This window comes from Nuphar pumila, chromosome 7, assembly GCF_984573655.1.
Source record: "Nuphar pumila chromosome 7, dmNupPumi1.hap1.1, whole genome shotgun sequence".
In the NCBI taxonomy this organism is placed as follows: Eukaryota; Viridiplantae; Streptophyta; class Magnoliopsida; order Nymphaeales; family Nymphaeaceae; genus Nuphar; species Nuphar pumila.
In genome coordinates, this window is record NC_143255.1 from 18948873 (window position 1) to 18965000 (window position 16128).

The following is a 16128-nucleotide window of genomic DNA, read 5'->3' on the forward strand; positions in this document are numbered from 1 at the left end:
CACCCATGCTGTAGGATCAAATGATGGATGCTGAGTAGCGTCTTCGCCATATCGCTCTACCATTTGTTGCTCATATGCCTCCTACAAAATAATGTTTAAAGTATTCATTAATAATTAATGATAACATTATGATGACTTGCATATATATTGCAATGATTATTAATAGAATTAATACATACCGTTGTCGTTCTCGCCTTCTTTGATACGAAGACTCCCGTGGTCTTCCGTTTATGTGTTTCTACAAACACATCCTTATATGGTACACTGCCTCCTTTTTCTGCTTCCTGCGAAGTTAAATGACAAAAGATTTAGTACACAAATTTGCAACTATACTTATAAAATTAATATTATATATTGATGAGTTACCATTTTCTTTAGGTGGCTCCCAAATGTCTTAGATCTACCTGTGTGTAGATGGGCTTCGGGCATCTTCGATCGATTTTGTGAAGCCTTCGCAGAGCGATTTTTAAATGCATCTCCCGCCCACATATCGCACATTTCATCCCAGTAATCTCTCCTGATAGTAATAGGACCATGGCCCTTCCACAGTAATGGATCATCTACTACGCCAGATGCTTTTTTTGCTGCAGTCTTCATAGTGTGCAGCATGTCTGCAAATCGATTGGCAGCCACCTTCTGCCACACCTTCCTTGCATCATTTTCTTCCACCGTAGTTGCAAAGCGATTCGAAGCCTACAAATATTTTCAGAAAGTTAGTAGACATTGCTTAAATAAATTAAATATGAAACACATTAACTATGAGGAACAACTGTATACCATGAATGAGGACCACAATCTGTCTAATACCTCCTTTGGGTACTCTTTCCATTGAGCAACTGGTCCTGGTAGATGTTGAAGAAGTGAATTTCTAATCTCCCGTACTACTTCTTGTGGCTCAAACCTCGTGCTGCACATGAATTGTTACACAGTAAATATCAATATAAAATATTTAAAAGATATGCAATAATTGAAAACAAAATACTTACGGTCGATTATCGATATACACTATTCGAATGAGTCTTCTTGTGCCAGCCTGAGAAGACCCTGTTTCCTGTGTTGGCTGTTGACTTGTGCGATCAACTGGTGTAGGTGGGTCGTGTACAGGCGCAACATCATCTGTAAAAAAATACACACCAAGTTCTCAGAATGTGCATTTAAACTAATCAAGCATCTAATTAGTTATATGATATACCTATCACAGGAGCCCGTGAAGATGAATGTTGAGCCTGGCTACTACTGGATGAGCGACCACTATAACCTCCACGAACCATATTCTAACAAATAACATATGTCATACAATACATTCAAATAATTCACATCAAGTATTACAATGCATTCAAGTCATTCACATCAAGCATTGCAATGCATTCAAATAATTCAAATCATTGACATCAAGTATTGCACTAATTCAAATCATTCGTTAATTGCATAAATTATAATACATTCAGATAATTGAAATCATTCACATCAAGTATTACAATGCATTCGAATCATTCGTATCAAGTATTACAATACATTGAAATAAAATTTTTAATCATTCACACCAAGTATTGCAATACAACTCACATCAAGTATTACAATGCATTTAAATAGAGGTTTGTAGTATAAGATTTTGCTCACTAGCTTGAGAATTCTTCCTCGTCACTAGTTTGACTTTCTTCTTCTTCTTCTTCTTCATTGTTTGCCCATCCACTTGGTACATCATTTGGATCACATTCCTCTATGAATGTTTCATCAGCCAATGGAGATATGACATGCATATCATGCGCAACATCGTGACCATAAGCGAAGTCACAGACATCATCTGATTGATAGTAATCACTGTCTTCAGCTAACTCATCTTCTTGTAACTGATCATACTCGGGGTATAGTTTGGATTTCACCTTGCAAACTGCCCACCATTCATTTCTATCTGACTTTTTTATACTCGGATATGAAGTATAATAAACTTGTTGAGCTTGCGAGGCTAATATGAATGGTTCATATGTTCCAAACCTGGATTTATGATTCACCTCCACAATGCCTGAAGCTTTGTCGAGTCTTGTTGCAGTTGGATCAAACCAATGACACTTGAATACCGTAACCCTGTTATTCATGCCTAAGTAAGTCAACTCCATTATTTCCTCTATAACACCGTAGTAATCATGTTCATTTTCACCGTAGCTGCTACCCTTGACACACACGCCACTATTTATCGTTGATTTGTTTATACCGTAGTCTTTTGTATGGAATCGATAACCATTTACGATATACCCGTTGTAGCATTGCACAACTTTGGTCGGACCATTTTCTAAATCATATATTCCTTGATCTTTAACATCACCATGGCGAACCTACGCACAGACATAAACAATTATTGTGATCACGATCAATTAAGTAACTTAGTGTTGTTTATAAGTACAAAATTTATGTTAGCTTCTTTACCAACTGTTTCAACCACTCCACAAACTTAGTTTCACGTTCTTTTTGTACTTCTGCATTAGTGAGATGTGAAATTTTGCTTTGCAACTCCAGATCAAATAGTCTGCAAACCACAAATACTTATATTACCGAGCCATGTATCCACATATAGAACATAAAAGGATTTATAATTGAGTTGCATATACATATACTTACTCGATGTATGGGTCGATCGCTGAACAATTAAAAAGAATATAGATGTGTGCTGCATCTTGCTCTCGATCTGTCAATAGCCTTGATCGGCAACTACCAAATGCATGCCCAAGTCGTTGAAATATCGACAGCTTGTCAGCTACAGTTACTTGTTCTCCATCATCGTTACGAGGCGGGCATGTGTAACGTGTTGAAATATGAGGTTCGAAGTACATAGATGAGAAATTTGAAATCTCTTCTAAAGTGTACGCCTCACAAATAGAGCCTTCTACTCTTGCTTTATTACGAACCTTTTTTTTTAGGTCGAACATGCATCTGACAAGAATATACATTTCAAATTTTAAATATCTGTCATTAAAGAGACAAATATAAAAAAACATATACCTTTCAAATGGGTACATCCATCGATATTGCACAGGGCCACCAACCCTTAGTTCATATGGCAAATGTATGATCAAATGTTCCATAACATCGAAAAATGCTGGCGTAAATATCTTTTCTAACAGACAAACAGTGGTGATGACAGAGTCCTCGAGATTCTTTACATCTGATACAATGACCTCCGATGCGCACAATGTTCTGAAAAATCCGCTCAACTCAGACAATACCCCCCATATAGGTTTGTCTAACATATCATGGAATGCTAGGGGTATCAATCGTTGCATATTAATTTTAAATCCATACGGGCCTTCGGATTATCCTTCGTTTTTCCTTTAATATTCATTACAGTATTGAACACATTATCAAACACATTTTTCTCTACATGCATCACATCCAAATTATGTCGTATCAATAGGGTCGGCCAATATGGTAGTTCCCAAAAAATAGATTTTTTCGTCCAATTGTGTTCCTTCCCAAATCCACGGAAGGGTGTAGGACTGCGGGCATCTGTTAATACATCTGGAAAGTATCGCAATCTTCTTAAAATCTCTATGCCAGACAATCTTGAGGATGGACCTTCCATTTCAGTTGTGCCTGCTGTAAATGCATTCTTTTGACGTCGGAACGGATGATCGCTGGGTAGAAATCGACGATGGCAATCAAACCAGCAAGGCTTCCTTCCATGCCTCAATCTAAAAGCTTTGGAATCCTCCATGCAGTACGGACAAGCCAACCTCCCATGTGTGCTCCAACCAGATAACATACCATATGCAGGGAAGTCACTGATTGTCCATAGAACAGCGGCCTTCATGTTGAAATTTTGTTTTTTGTGGGCATCATACGTGGTAACACCGTCATCCCACAGTACTTTTAATTCATCAATCAATGGCCTTAGATATACATCAAGATTTTGGCCAGGTGAGGTCGGACCAGGGATCAACAGAGACAAGAAAAGATTTGGATGTTTCATACACAAGCTTGGTGGAAGGTTGTATGGAGTTACAAATACTGGCCAGCATGAGTATGGAGTTGATCTACCCCCAAATGGATTAAATCCATCTGTACATAGACCGAGTCTAACATTTCGCACTTCCATTGCGAAGTTCTGATGAGTACGATCAAAGTGCTTCCAAGCTTCAGCGCCAACAGGATGCGTGATCTTGTTTTCATCGTGTCGAACTTTATTTGCATGCCATCTCATGTGTTTAGCTGTCTTTGAAGACATATACAATCGCTGCAATCTAGGAGTGATAGGAAAGTAGCGGAGCGACTTGTATGAAACTTCCTTTGATCTCGTGCTACCATTGCCTCTTGTCTTTGGCTTGAACCGAGGATGCCCACATGACGGGCATGATATGTCGTTTTCCTGCTCCTTGAAATACAACATGCAGTGATTTGGACAAGCATCAATCTTTTTGTAACCCATATCTAGAGCGTTGACCATAACTTTCGCACGATAGAAATTTTGTGGCAATTTCTCATCTTTAGGCAACATACTCTTCACAATCATGCACAAACGGTCAAAACATGATTGACTCAAATTATACTCGGACTTCAAATTCATTAGTTGAAGAACTGCAGACAAGATAGTGTGACTCTCACAACCGTTCCAAAGTGGCTCATCAGCATCTTTAAGTAAATCATAAAATCTACTAGCTGCATCGTTTGGTGATTCTTCATCTACGACAGTTCTTACATCACTAGAACTCATAGCAGAACCAAGTTCTGTTCCTGCAGCATCAAATATCAAATTCGTATATGGATTATCGTGCACCACATTCACCCGTGCATCAAAATCGTTTCTAAATTCTTCTCCATGAAACGCCCAGTTCTGATAATCACTCACAAAACCCTTCCTGTATAGGTGATGTCTAACGCCATGAGGTTCTACAAATCGATTATTCTTACAAATCTTGCAGGGACACCTAATCCGACCTGTGGGATCTACCGTACTGACACTCGCCGTTGCAAATTCAATAAAACTATCGACACCATCCATATATTCATGCGATAACTCATTGTCCACTATCCTACGGTACATCCATTCACGGTTTGCAGTCATTCTGTCGTATGATGTTACGAATAGTATCCTAACGAATTAAGAAAAAAACAATCAGAATGCGACGATGAAGAAAATATCAAATTTATCATGCAATATACTATGTCAAACAATAACAAGAATTTTGATGCATGCATTGATAACTTAATATTTTCATGTGCAAACTATTAATGACATGATACAATCATTTGAAGCATGCTTTTATTATAAAATTTCACATGGAAGTCAAAATCAAATTGAAAGTAACTACATGCAAGCATGGATACAATTACATCAAACATTGCAATACATCATAATCATTCATATCAAATAAATGGCAAACATGTACCTGCAGCAAACACACTTCAATATCTCACTAACTACTACCATGCTTAGCATGAACTCCGTACTCCAAAAATAAGAATACTTCCATATTTCTACATTAAAATCATGCTCAGCATGATCTCCGAACTCCAACAAAGCAGTCCTAGATATCAACAACTAAGTGAGTGTGTGAACAATAAAGTGCTGCATTCAATAAATTAAATAACATGTGATACGTTTGCATCACTTACTCACCACGGGTATTTACCCGATTTGCATTGTTTTTGTCATTTACTTACCACAGGTGGCCGAGCACGAGTTGGTTCCGTTGAAAAATCTGCACAAAAACAAAACAAATTAAGTAACAAACTAACTAATCATGAAACAAGATGAAACACTAACTAAAAAAATTAAAACAAATTAAAACAACTCTAACTAATTGAAAGAAGAGAAAAGAAAAATAGTATATATGTTAAGCCAAATCTAACTAGAAGATGCTAATTTAACAAACCAGCTATAACATGTTGAACCAGTCGACTAACATAAAGTCATAGACAATTTCTAATCTGAACTACTTAGCAAATTGAAGTAAAACTAACTACCAGTAGACATTAACAAACTAACAAATTGAACAACATGGACAACTTGTATATATACATTACAAAAAAAAAATTCAACTTAAAATCCATATGGACAACATATATGCAAACTACACTTAAAACCATATGGACATCTTATATACACATATTACAATTTTTTTTTCAAGCTAATCACATGGACAACATAGGGATCACATAATAACTTTTTTTTTTTTTAAAAAGAGATCACATGGGCAGCATAGGTATCCATAACAAAAATTCTTTTCAAAACAGATCACATAGGCAACGTAGGTATCTCATAACAAATTTTTTTTCTTCAAACAAACACATAGGCAACATAGTATTCCTACTAAAGATTTTTTTTTCAAACTGATTTACATAGGCAGCATATGCATTAAAAATCAGATTTTTTTGAAACCAATTCACATAGACAACATAATATATCTCATAACAGATTGTTTTTTTCAAAAGCAATACACATCGGCAGCATGTTATTCCTACTACAGATTTTATTTTTCAAACGATTCATATAGGCAGCATAGGCATTCAAAAACAGAATTTTTTTTTGACAAGTCACTTAGGCAGCATAACGCAGGGGGTCGACCCCCCCTGCCGGAAAGCACGGCAGGGGGTTAAACCCCCTGCCTTTCCGGCAGGGAAGGGGGTTAAACCCCCTGCCGGAAAGGCAGTTCCGGCATGGGGGGTTGACCCCCTGCCGTGCCTTTACGGCAGGGGGGTCGACCCCCCATGCGTTTTCGGCAGGGGGTCGACCCCCCATGCCTTTCCGGCAGGGGGTCGACCCCCCCTGCCGGAAACGCAGGGGGTCGACCCCCCCTGCCGGAAAGCACGACAGGGGGTTAAACCCCCTGCGTTTCCGGCAGGGAAGGGGCGTACCCCCTGCGTTTAGAAGAAGAAGAAGAAGAAGAAGAAGAAGAAGAAGAAGAAGAATATTACCTGCGCTTCGCCGGACGGTGGCGGGAGGTTGACGGGGAGCGGCAGCTGGCGAGCGCCGGCTGGCGAGCGGTGGACGGGGAGCGGCGGCTGGCGAGCGGCGGTGGCCGGACGGTGGCGAGAGCCGACGGGCGGCGGGAGGGAGCAATACAGCGAAACAGGGAAAAGAGAAAGAGGGATGAGATTAGGGATTTACGCGACATTTAGCGACGGCTTAGCGACGAAAAAATTCCGTCGCTAAGCCGTCGCGAAACCAAAATACCAAAAAAGCGACGGAATATATTCTGTCGCTACTCCGTCGCTAATTAGCGACGACAGAGTTCCCTCTCTAAATCCGTCGCTAAAATGGTGTTCTTGTAATAAAAAGTAGCGACAAAAACATGCAGTCGCTAATCCGTCGCTAAGTAGCGACAGATTAGCGATAAAAGTCGTTTCCTCGCTAATCCGTCGCAAATTAGCGTCAGATTCTATCTCTAGCTAATCTGTCGCTAAGTAGCGACGGGAAAAATCTGTCGCTAATTTCCGTCGCTAATTAACAATTTTCTTGTAGTGCATGGTTAGCGACGGATTAGCGACGGATTCGCGACGGAATGTGGTTGTCGCTAATCTACTGCTTTGTTGTAGTGATGAATATATTGAAAATCATGGTACATTCATGATTAAAAATATAAAGAAAATAAAAAAAGTGTCAAAATAAAAATAAATATTATGATAGTATCAACATTAATATCATGATAGTACCATGTCACAATAAAATATAAGTATACTTTGAATTTCTTATTTTTTCCAAAATATTGCCCATATAATGGCGATTAAGAACTTGATTATGATTCTATTTCAATGACCTAATACAGAAACACGTGTTATGGTTGAATGAGGTAGCTGGACAGGTTAGAGTTACACTAGACATGTTCCATAAACTTTGTTATGTACACTTGTTTGCATGGATCTATCCACTAGATGTTAGATTCAACTTACAGATCTGTGTAGCTTAGTTTATTTACTATGTTTATATTACCGAAAGGTTAAACTTTTAAGATGGTAAAAAAACTAACAGCTTTTTTTTCCATGAAGGACAGGGTAACCACCCCAGAGGGGTGTAAACCTGGGCGCACCCCTCCATCCTAGGGAGTCACAGGCTTCGGCTAATGCCCATGAGAATCGAACCCCAACTGCTCATATGACACCCGAGGCCCATTCCAACTACCTCAACCCCTCGGGTCAAAAAAAACAAAACAAAAAAAAACTAACGGCTTACGACTTGAAAGACAAGCATGAAAGTGGCCTATAAGCCTAATTCAAAAGCCAGTTTTTGCTTTTGAGGCGAAACCTACACACAACCCAAACCCAAATATAGAGAGTATGGTTAAACACATGCAGGTTGAAGAATCAACACATTGACAGCACTTCTACTAAGAGTAGCCTTTTTAAGTGTCAGCTGAACGTGAAGTATGGTTTTTTTTTTTTTAAATTATTGAACGTAAATCTGTGCATGAACCTATGCAAACAGGACTTCCTTATCTTTTCACCTTCTTTTTTATTTTATCTTTTTCCTGGCAAATCTGTTTTGTCTTCTACACAGGGAAAGAACCTTTTATTCTGTTTTTGATCGGCTAGCAGCTTTCGCTCATCCCGTCGTTACTCTCAAATAAGCTTCGAACAACCAGGGAATCCCTCTCTAACTCACCATATTGCATCACCTCCTTATTAGAGCCGTCTGTCAATATTCTACACCATCAAATTAGTAGGGTTTGGCTTTTGAATCTTGCGATTTCAAACACAAGTAGGTTTTTTTAAGGTTTGAAAATCAATGGCCCACAATTTTTAAATTTAAAATGTTATAAAATCATTTTTTTTTGTTGAAAAAACACAAACCAAAGGTCGATTCCTAGCAAATAGAGGATGTGGAACACATTCGTATGGTTGAATCACAGAAAAACGATCTGACATCGATGCACTTGGGACGTGCATACCTAAGCCGTGCACACACACCCTTTTTTAGGTTATACCATAGTGACATACGTTTTTATCGGCAATTTCTCGTTTTTCAAAAACTCGCGAGAAATTGAAAAATTTCCATAAATCTCACATTTTTTTCAGCAAAATCTTGGCAATACAAAAATAAATTTAAAAATATAAAAAATATTTTTTATAAGAAAATATTAATAAAAATAATTTAAAAATAAAAATACACATTTTTTTTGCGACAAATAGCTGTTTAAAACGTAAATATCATGTTTAAATCTCAGTATTTATGTTTTTTTCATAAATCTGATAATATTTTGAAAATCTCGTGAGAAATTGCCGTTTTAGACTTTCAGGCAATTTCTCGCGATATTATCACGAGATTTTAGTAAATCTCCCGATATTTGTCCACACTGGGTTATACTGACGGGAGAAGCTTATCATCTCAGCACCCACTCGTGCAAGTGAATGCCACTTTGAAGGTAAAACCCTATCGTGTCGTTCAGCCAGAGGCGCCCTAGAGATAATCGGACTTGTCAATTGTATGAAGGACACTGAACAGAGAACCACATAGTCCCATCAGGAATAAAGCAGAGGCGCCCTACTCAGAAGAAATAGCCCACATTTGGGGTATGTTTGGTTGCATTCAAATATGATTTGGAATCTCATGCTAATGAGAAAATGAATCTCATTTGCATAGCTAGCCAAACATGTGATAAATGAGAAACGATAAGTGAATCTCATGTGATTCCAAATCACTGAGATACAACCATGTTGAAGATGGTGGAATATGTGAGTTGAAATTATATTTAAAACATTTGATTCCAAATCACGTGTACCAAACATATCTCACTTCCAAGAATGAATCACAGAGCTTGACCAGAGAATTGCATTTTTATAGCAGTTGTATCTGGCATCGTGTATACAAACAGCAAACAAAAAGAAAAACCAAGGTTGCCAAACTAAGAAGTGAAAGCGGAAATCGATATGAGAAGCAAGAAGCAAGAAGCAAGAAGCAAGAAGCAAGAAGCAAGGAGCAAGAAGCAAGAAGCAAGAAGCAAGAAGCAAGCGGCAGGACATTTTAAAATTTATAGAAACCTGAAAGAGAAGTATCAATTTGAAAGCAAAATAAGAATAAAAAATGAACCAATGTAAAAACTAAATATGAATCCAACAAGAAGCAAATAAAAACTAAAATAAAATTGGTTATTATAATTTTTCAATAAAAGAGTTAATTTTTTGCTAAAATCTAACAGTTTACCAATTTAGAAAAAGTACATGGAAAGTGAGTGAAAGCATCAGAAAATACATGAAAAACATGAAACTAAATGTGAGAAAATACAATTTTTGCACCAGGCAGCAAGAGCAATCTTTAACAGAAGCAGATTGTAGGCCTCGAGCACTTCCTACTTGTGTGCAAAGTCAGCCGATAGTCAACGGAAGAACAACATAATGTTACAGCCACCTGTGAGAGCGGTGCGGCGATGCCACCAAAGAAGCAGCATCGTGCTATTTACTGGTTGCATGGACAGTCTTGGCCCTGGCAAGATGTGTCTATGGGATCTGAACCACATCTTAACACACTCTCATGACCAATATCTGCAAAACCTCCCAACAGATTCGGGATTAAGTTACCAATCACTACTTTCTTTGATGACCGGCCTTGCAATGACAACCAACAAAATCGTGATGAAATTCGCCATTAGCCTTCCACGGTAGTTTGAGATTTTTTAACCACCTTCCTTTTTTTTCAAGGAAGCACTCTTTTTATGCTCCCTCTTCCTCCTCTTCATTTGCATCTGGAAAGATTTCCCAACCAAAGACGATGCTCTTTCAAACTAAAACTCCTTGCGACATGACCCAGGTGAAGCTTCTTCACCATGAAAATCCTCTTTAGCTCAACACGGTGTCCAGTGTATGCACGAACCCAAGAGCAAAATGCATCCTTTGCTAGCTGCTTCATTTTTGGCTGAAGCAGCAGGGGAGGAAAATTTGTTAGTTCATCCATGAACTATGAATAACAAGTGCAACAAATACAAAGCATATTTCCTTTTTCAAGTAATCCGTGATTTGAAAATCAGAGTCAGCCCGACAGCCCATATTCTTCATTTTAGGGCGATAGTCCTGCTTTAGAATCCCAATCCTGTGGTTATAGCCCCTTTGTGGTTGAAGAAATTATCCAACAGAATAACTTCTGGATCTTTTTTTCTCTTTTTTTTTTGATAATTTTCTCCTGCAAATGTTGCATAAAAGATATCTACCCTCGTTAAATTGAATTGGATGCTAAGCAGTTTATTCCTTGACCAAATCTGAACCCATTTCCTATCACCACTTTATAACTTGTCTCAACCCACACCTGCTCTTCTCGAGCTCTACCACAAAGTGCTCTAACCCAATCATTCATGGCTTCCCTGGACTCACTCTTGCTATATCACTCTCTCAAGCCTCCAGTACATGGAAGCATGTTCATGGCAGGTAGACAAAGAAGATTACCAGGCATATGGTTCATTGATAAGCAAAACACACTTTTACCATGTCATTATATGTATCTGCCTATATTTTGTTCATGTATTCAGCTGAAAGGATGAAACTTGCAAGCCCCAAGGGCTGGGCTGCTAGAGCTTAGACCCTAGAGAGCATAAATATGGAAGAATTCAGTTCAGTGCTATGACAATATCAGCAGGAAGAGAAATACACCAAGAATGGACTTGCAGCAATAAAACCATCATGAACAACAGAGTACAGTAGAAAAGTAATAAAATGGAAGCACCCTTAAGCATGCAGCAGGCTAACCCAAGGATGAGACAGAAATTCAGTACCTCACTTGAGATGGACTCAACTGACTTCCGTAAATGCATCACCCAAGGATGCAAATCCAATGAAATTGATTTCTTGGGGTTCCTGCCCCCAGAAAGAAGAAAACTGTCTAAAACCTTTTGAAGGGGAAACTCATCCAAGGGCACACCATGTTTCTGCAACTCTTGCAAATAATCCAGTTCAACTGCCAGCAGAAATAAAAGTGTTTTTTTCTTTTTCACCCAGTGGAGCAGTTCTCCCAACCCTGCATTATTCCAAATCTTAGCAACTGATAAAACTTGATACATTCTGGAAAGGCAAGCATACACTAAATTCTCTCTTTCAGGGGGAAAATCAAGTAAAAGATGCCCATGATAAAGCCACATTCTGCACTGAGAAATGGTCCATTCATCATTCACTAAGCTGATGATATTCTCATATGATGACAAACATATCATTTCAATACATAGCTTTCTTATTTCTAGAAATGCTTTGTCCTGCCATGCATCAGAGAAAGACAGCTGAAAGGCTTTGGCTAAAAATGGGCAAAAGGTAATATGGATCTATACACAAAGGAGAAGTGTAGAACCAATTATAGAAGCAATGCAATTCAAAGATTCCATATGATCGAATTTATGATTAAAGAGATCAGATAGAGGCATTTTGCACCACTGTAACAAGCAACAACATATCAGCCAAATGTATTTTGCATTACTGTACCTCGCGATATCAGCAAACCACTCTAGATCTTATTCACACCTATGCCACGGGGATACTCACATTTAGTCCCGTGTTCTGTATGTTTATATACTATTCTTAATGGAGAAGAACACGAGAATTACATATCATGTGCCCTTTCGTCATGTCCATGTGACAGATTCACAGGCTAAATTCAATAATACCACAGTCAGAAACAATTTCCAAGTAAGAATCTCTTTCTTAGAGCTAAACACTGAAACTTGATAATCAACGCGAAAAGTATGAGTTCACATGCATACACAAGATTCATGCTTGTGTAGTATTGTATTGCATGAGATAGCTGGATGGTTAGTCACAGTATCACAACTAGGTGTCTCAGATTTGAAACCTACAGAGGTTATCACCCAGCTTGCACATCAAAAAGAAAAAGAAAAAACAAATATTGACCTCAATAGCTTCCTAAACTTGACAGCATTAAATATATGATACGTACAAAAATTATGCAAAATAAAAAGAAACAAACTTTAATAATATAAAAGGTGCAAATTGCAAAAGCACTAGAAAAAATGTACGGCCACATACAAAGGCATTTAATGATACCAAAAAGAAGATTGCCAGAAACAAGAAAAAAAAATGTGCCCAGAGAAAACAACATTTCAAACCCATAAACAAGCTGTCGAATAGCTATCCCATGATTACCTGTGAACATATTCAATAGCATCGCCAGGGGAATCATACTGAATAATATATCACTTTTGGAAAATCCAATCCTCTCGCACCAACATCTGTGCACAAAAGGACAGCAGACCGTTCAGTGTTGAACCCTTGAAATGATGTCCTTCGGTCATCCTGTCCCATGTTCCCGTGCAGTCTGAGCACTTTGCAAGTTAAAAATACTGGCATTTGCTCAATTTCTTGAGAACCAAAGGACAACCGTAACTCCCTCAAAAGTGAAAAATGAAAATCTACACCATCACAGGTCGAGAAAAAGACTACAACCTGTAGAAGTGAAATGCCAAATTTATTGAACTCTTTGGTGTTTGTAGCCACAAAGTAAATGAGAATATGATAACAATAAGCTGAAACAGCAAGCGTTAAAACCATAAATAGTGGTGAAACATATATCCAATTTGAAGAACAAGAACGCCAAGTTCAGGTGGTAGGACAAGCATGAATGATGGAAGAGTCAAAGTAAAAAATTTAGTTTTTCTATAATTGAACTTCAGCAAAAGCATGAACTGGAAATTACTCTCCTTGACTTCAAAGTACCAGATAAAACTGATATTTGGATTTATTCAGTAGGATTTTCTAAAATCAAACCAGTTGAACTGCTATATATATTGAAATGAATCAAGATTGACGAGGAGTTTGTCAATGATGATCAACACGCACTTGTTCTGAGTGCCTATTATTTTCTATTGGTATCTATGATTATTTTTTTTTAAATCTTTGAATCTATGAATTGATCACAGATTGAAACATGGCCAGGGCACTTAAGTACTTAACTTGTATTGAATGATGTTAATATTAATCTCATAACATTTTCTAATTTATTGGATAGTCATACTATTTTTCCTTGGTTGAAATTTTGTTATATGTGAATATTTTCAAGGCATAAATCTTCGTGGTCTTTTAAAATCCTATTTACAAAACACATAATATAGTTTTAATTTATGAAAGAATGAACATAATTTAAAAGAGTTCCAAACTGAACTCAACCAAGTAGTGTCATAACCTATGTCACAGAAATTTGGCCAGCAGGGTGCCGCACCTGCGTCGTGTCGACTTGGGTGCGGCACCGGGTGCGGTCAAACTGACACTGGGTGCAGTCAACACACCTAGGATCATAACAGTCCAAATCTAGACTTAAAACAAAAAAAACACGATGAAATGGGGGCTGGGCGGGGCATTAGGGCAAAAAATACCCCCCCCACCCGACTCCGATGCCTCCCGTTCTCCTCCGAGCTGTCTCCAACCTAGCCCATCTCCTCCGGTGACTCATGCGCGGTGACTGCAGGTATGTCTCTCAATCTCTCTCTCGCTCTTCTCGGCTAAACTCCTGCCCTGCCTCTCTCTGTGTGTGTACCTCTCTCTCTCTCTCTCTCTCTCCCCACAACCTCCTCCTCTTCTTCCTGAGGCATGCCGAAAGGGGGTGGGTGAGGCCACTCCCCCATCACCCTTTTTTCTTCCTCTTTGCTTTTGCCGGAGGCATGGAGGGCACGGCTCGACCACCTGCGACGGAGGTGGCTGGGTTCCCCGCCTCTCGGCCACGCCACTAGTGGCGGGCAGGGCCTCAAACCCTGCTCTTTCGGAAGGCCGCGGGTTCTGGTCTTCTCAAACCTGAGCCCCACAACCAAGTTTATATATATATATACACACACACACACACACACTCACGCGCCCAAGTTTTTCAAGTTTCTTTAAAGTATCGCATCACCGCACCCTCACCTATGTGACATAGGTCATAACTCATAAGACGTGCCATTATTTGCACAATTCTTGTAGTACATTATGCTATGTCACAGGGACTCGGCAAAACAGATGCCGCACCCACGTCAACGCGACGTGACGCGAAGCAGGTGCGGCACCGGGTGCGGTCAACACGATTCTGGGTGTGGTCAATGCACCCAGGGTCATTTTTGTCCATTGTTTGGGAGTTAAAAAAAAATTCCCCGATGAAAAGGAGGATTAGGGCAAATTTTTTTTTTGCCCTAATCTCTCCTCTCCTCTCCCCCTGAGCTCGAGCTCTCTCCCATCGCCGCCCCAGCTCCGCCTCCCAGGCTCCTCCTCTCCTTTCACAGGTATGTACCCTCTCTCACTCTCTTCTTGGGTCGGCAGGGGAGGGGCCGAGCACCCCCTTCCCTTCTCGCTCTCTTGTTGGGTCGACAGGGAAGGGGCCAAGCCCCCCCCCCCCCTCTCGGTCTCTCTTGTTGGGTCGACAGGGGAGGGGCTGAGCCCCCCTTGCTCCCTCGTTTTTCGGCACAGGAGGGGCCGAGCCCTCCCCTTTGGCTATTTTTTTGGGTCGACAGGGGAGGGGCCGAGCCCCCCCCCCTCTCTCGGTCTCTTGTTGGGTCAGCAGGGGAGGGGTTGAGCCCCCCTTGCTCCCTCGTTTTTCGGCACAGGAGGGGCCGAGCCCCCCCTCTGGCTCTTTTTTTGGGTCGACAGGGGAGGGGCCGAGCCCCTCCCCCCTCTGGCTCTCTTTTTGGGTCGACAGGGGAGGGGCCGAGCCCCTCCCCCCCTCTGGCTCTCTTTTTGGGACGACAGGGGAGGGGCCGAGCCCCCCCTCTCGCTCTCTTGTTGGGTCGACAGGGGAGGGGGTGAGCACCCCCTGTTCCTTCTGTTTTCGGTAGGGAAGGGGCTGAGCCCCTCCCTGTTTTTGGCAGGGGAGGGGCCGAGCCCCCCCCCCCCCCCCCCCCCTCGCTCTCTTGTTGGGTCGGCAGGGTAGGGGCTGAGCCCCCCCTGCTCCCTCTGTTTTCGACAGGGGAGGAGCCGAGCCCCCCTCGCTCTCGGTCTCTTGTTGGGTTGGCAGGGGAGGGGCTGAGCCCCCCCTTCTCCCTATGTTTTCGACAGGGGGAGAGGGTTGAGTATAATTGATTTAAAAATTTTAATGTATTTTTTTGTGTGTTTTCAGGATAAAAATAACGGATAAAGGGAAAGGACTTGCGTCATCCTCATCCCAACATGTGAGTTCTGCTTCTAGTTGCAGTGGGATTGATGATGTGGGGCCACTATGGGTACATATAGATAAACTTGCAAAAACTG

General features: G+C 40.3%; 1 pseudogene across 1 annotated transcript in view; it reads right to left on the reverse strand.

Moving 5' to 3' along the window:
- Positions 1-10063: 10063 nt before the first annotated feature.
- The window catches only part of LOC149831383 (DEAD-box ATP-dependent RNA helicase 17-like), a 10364-nt pseudogene continuing 4299 nt past the window's right edge, over positions 10064-16128 (reverse strand). The window contains exons 3-5 of the transcript XR_016433189.1: positions 13066-13365; positions 11691-11932; positions 10064-10840 (exon numbers count right to left, since the gene is read on the reverse strand). The product of XR_016433189.1 is annotated as a DEAD-box ATP-dependent RNA helicase 17-like (transcript). The remainder of the gene's footprint in view (positions 10841-11690; positions 11933-13065; positions 13366-16128) is intronic.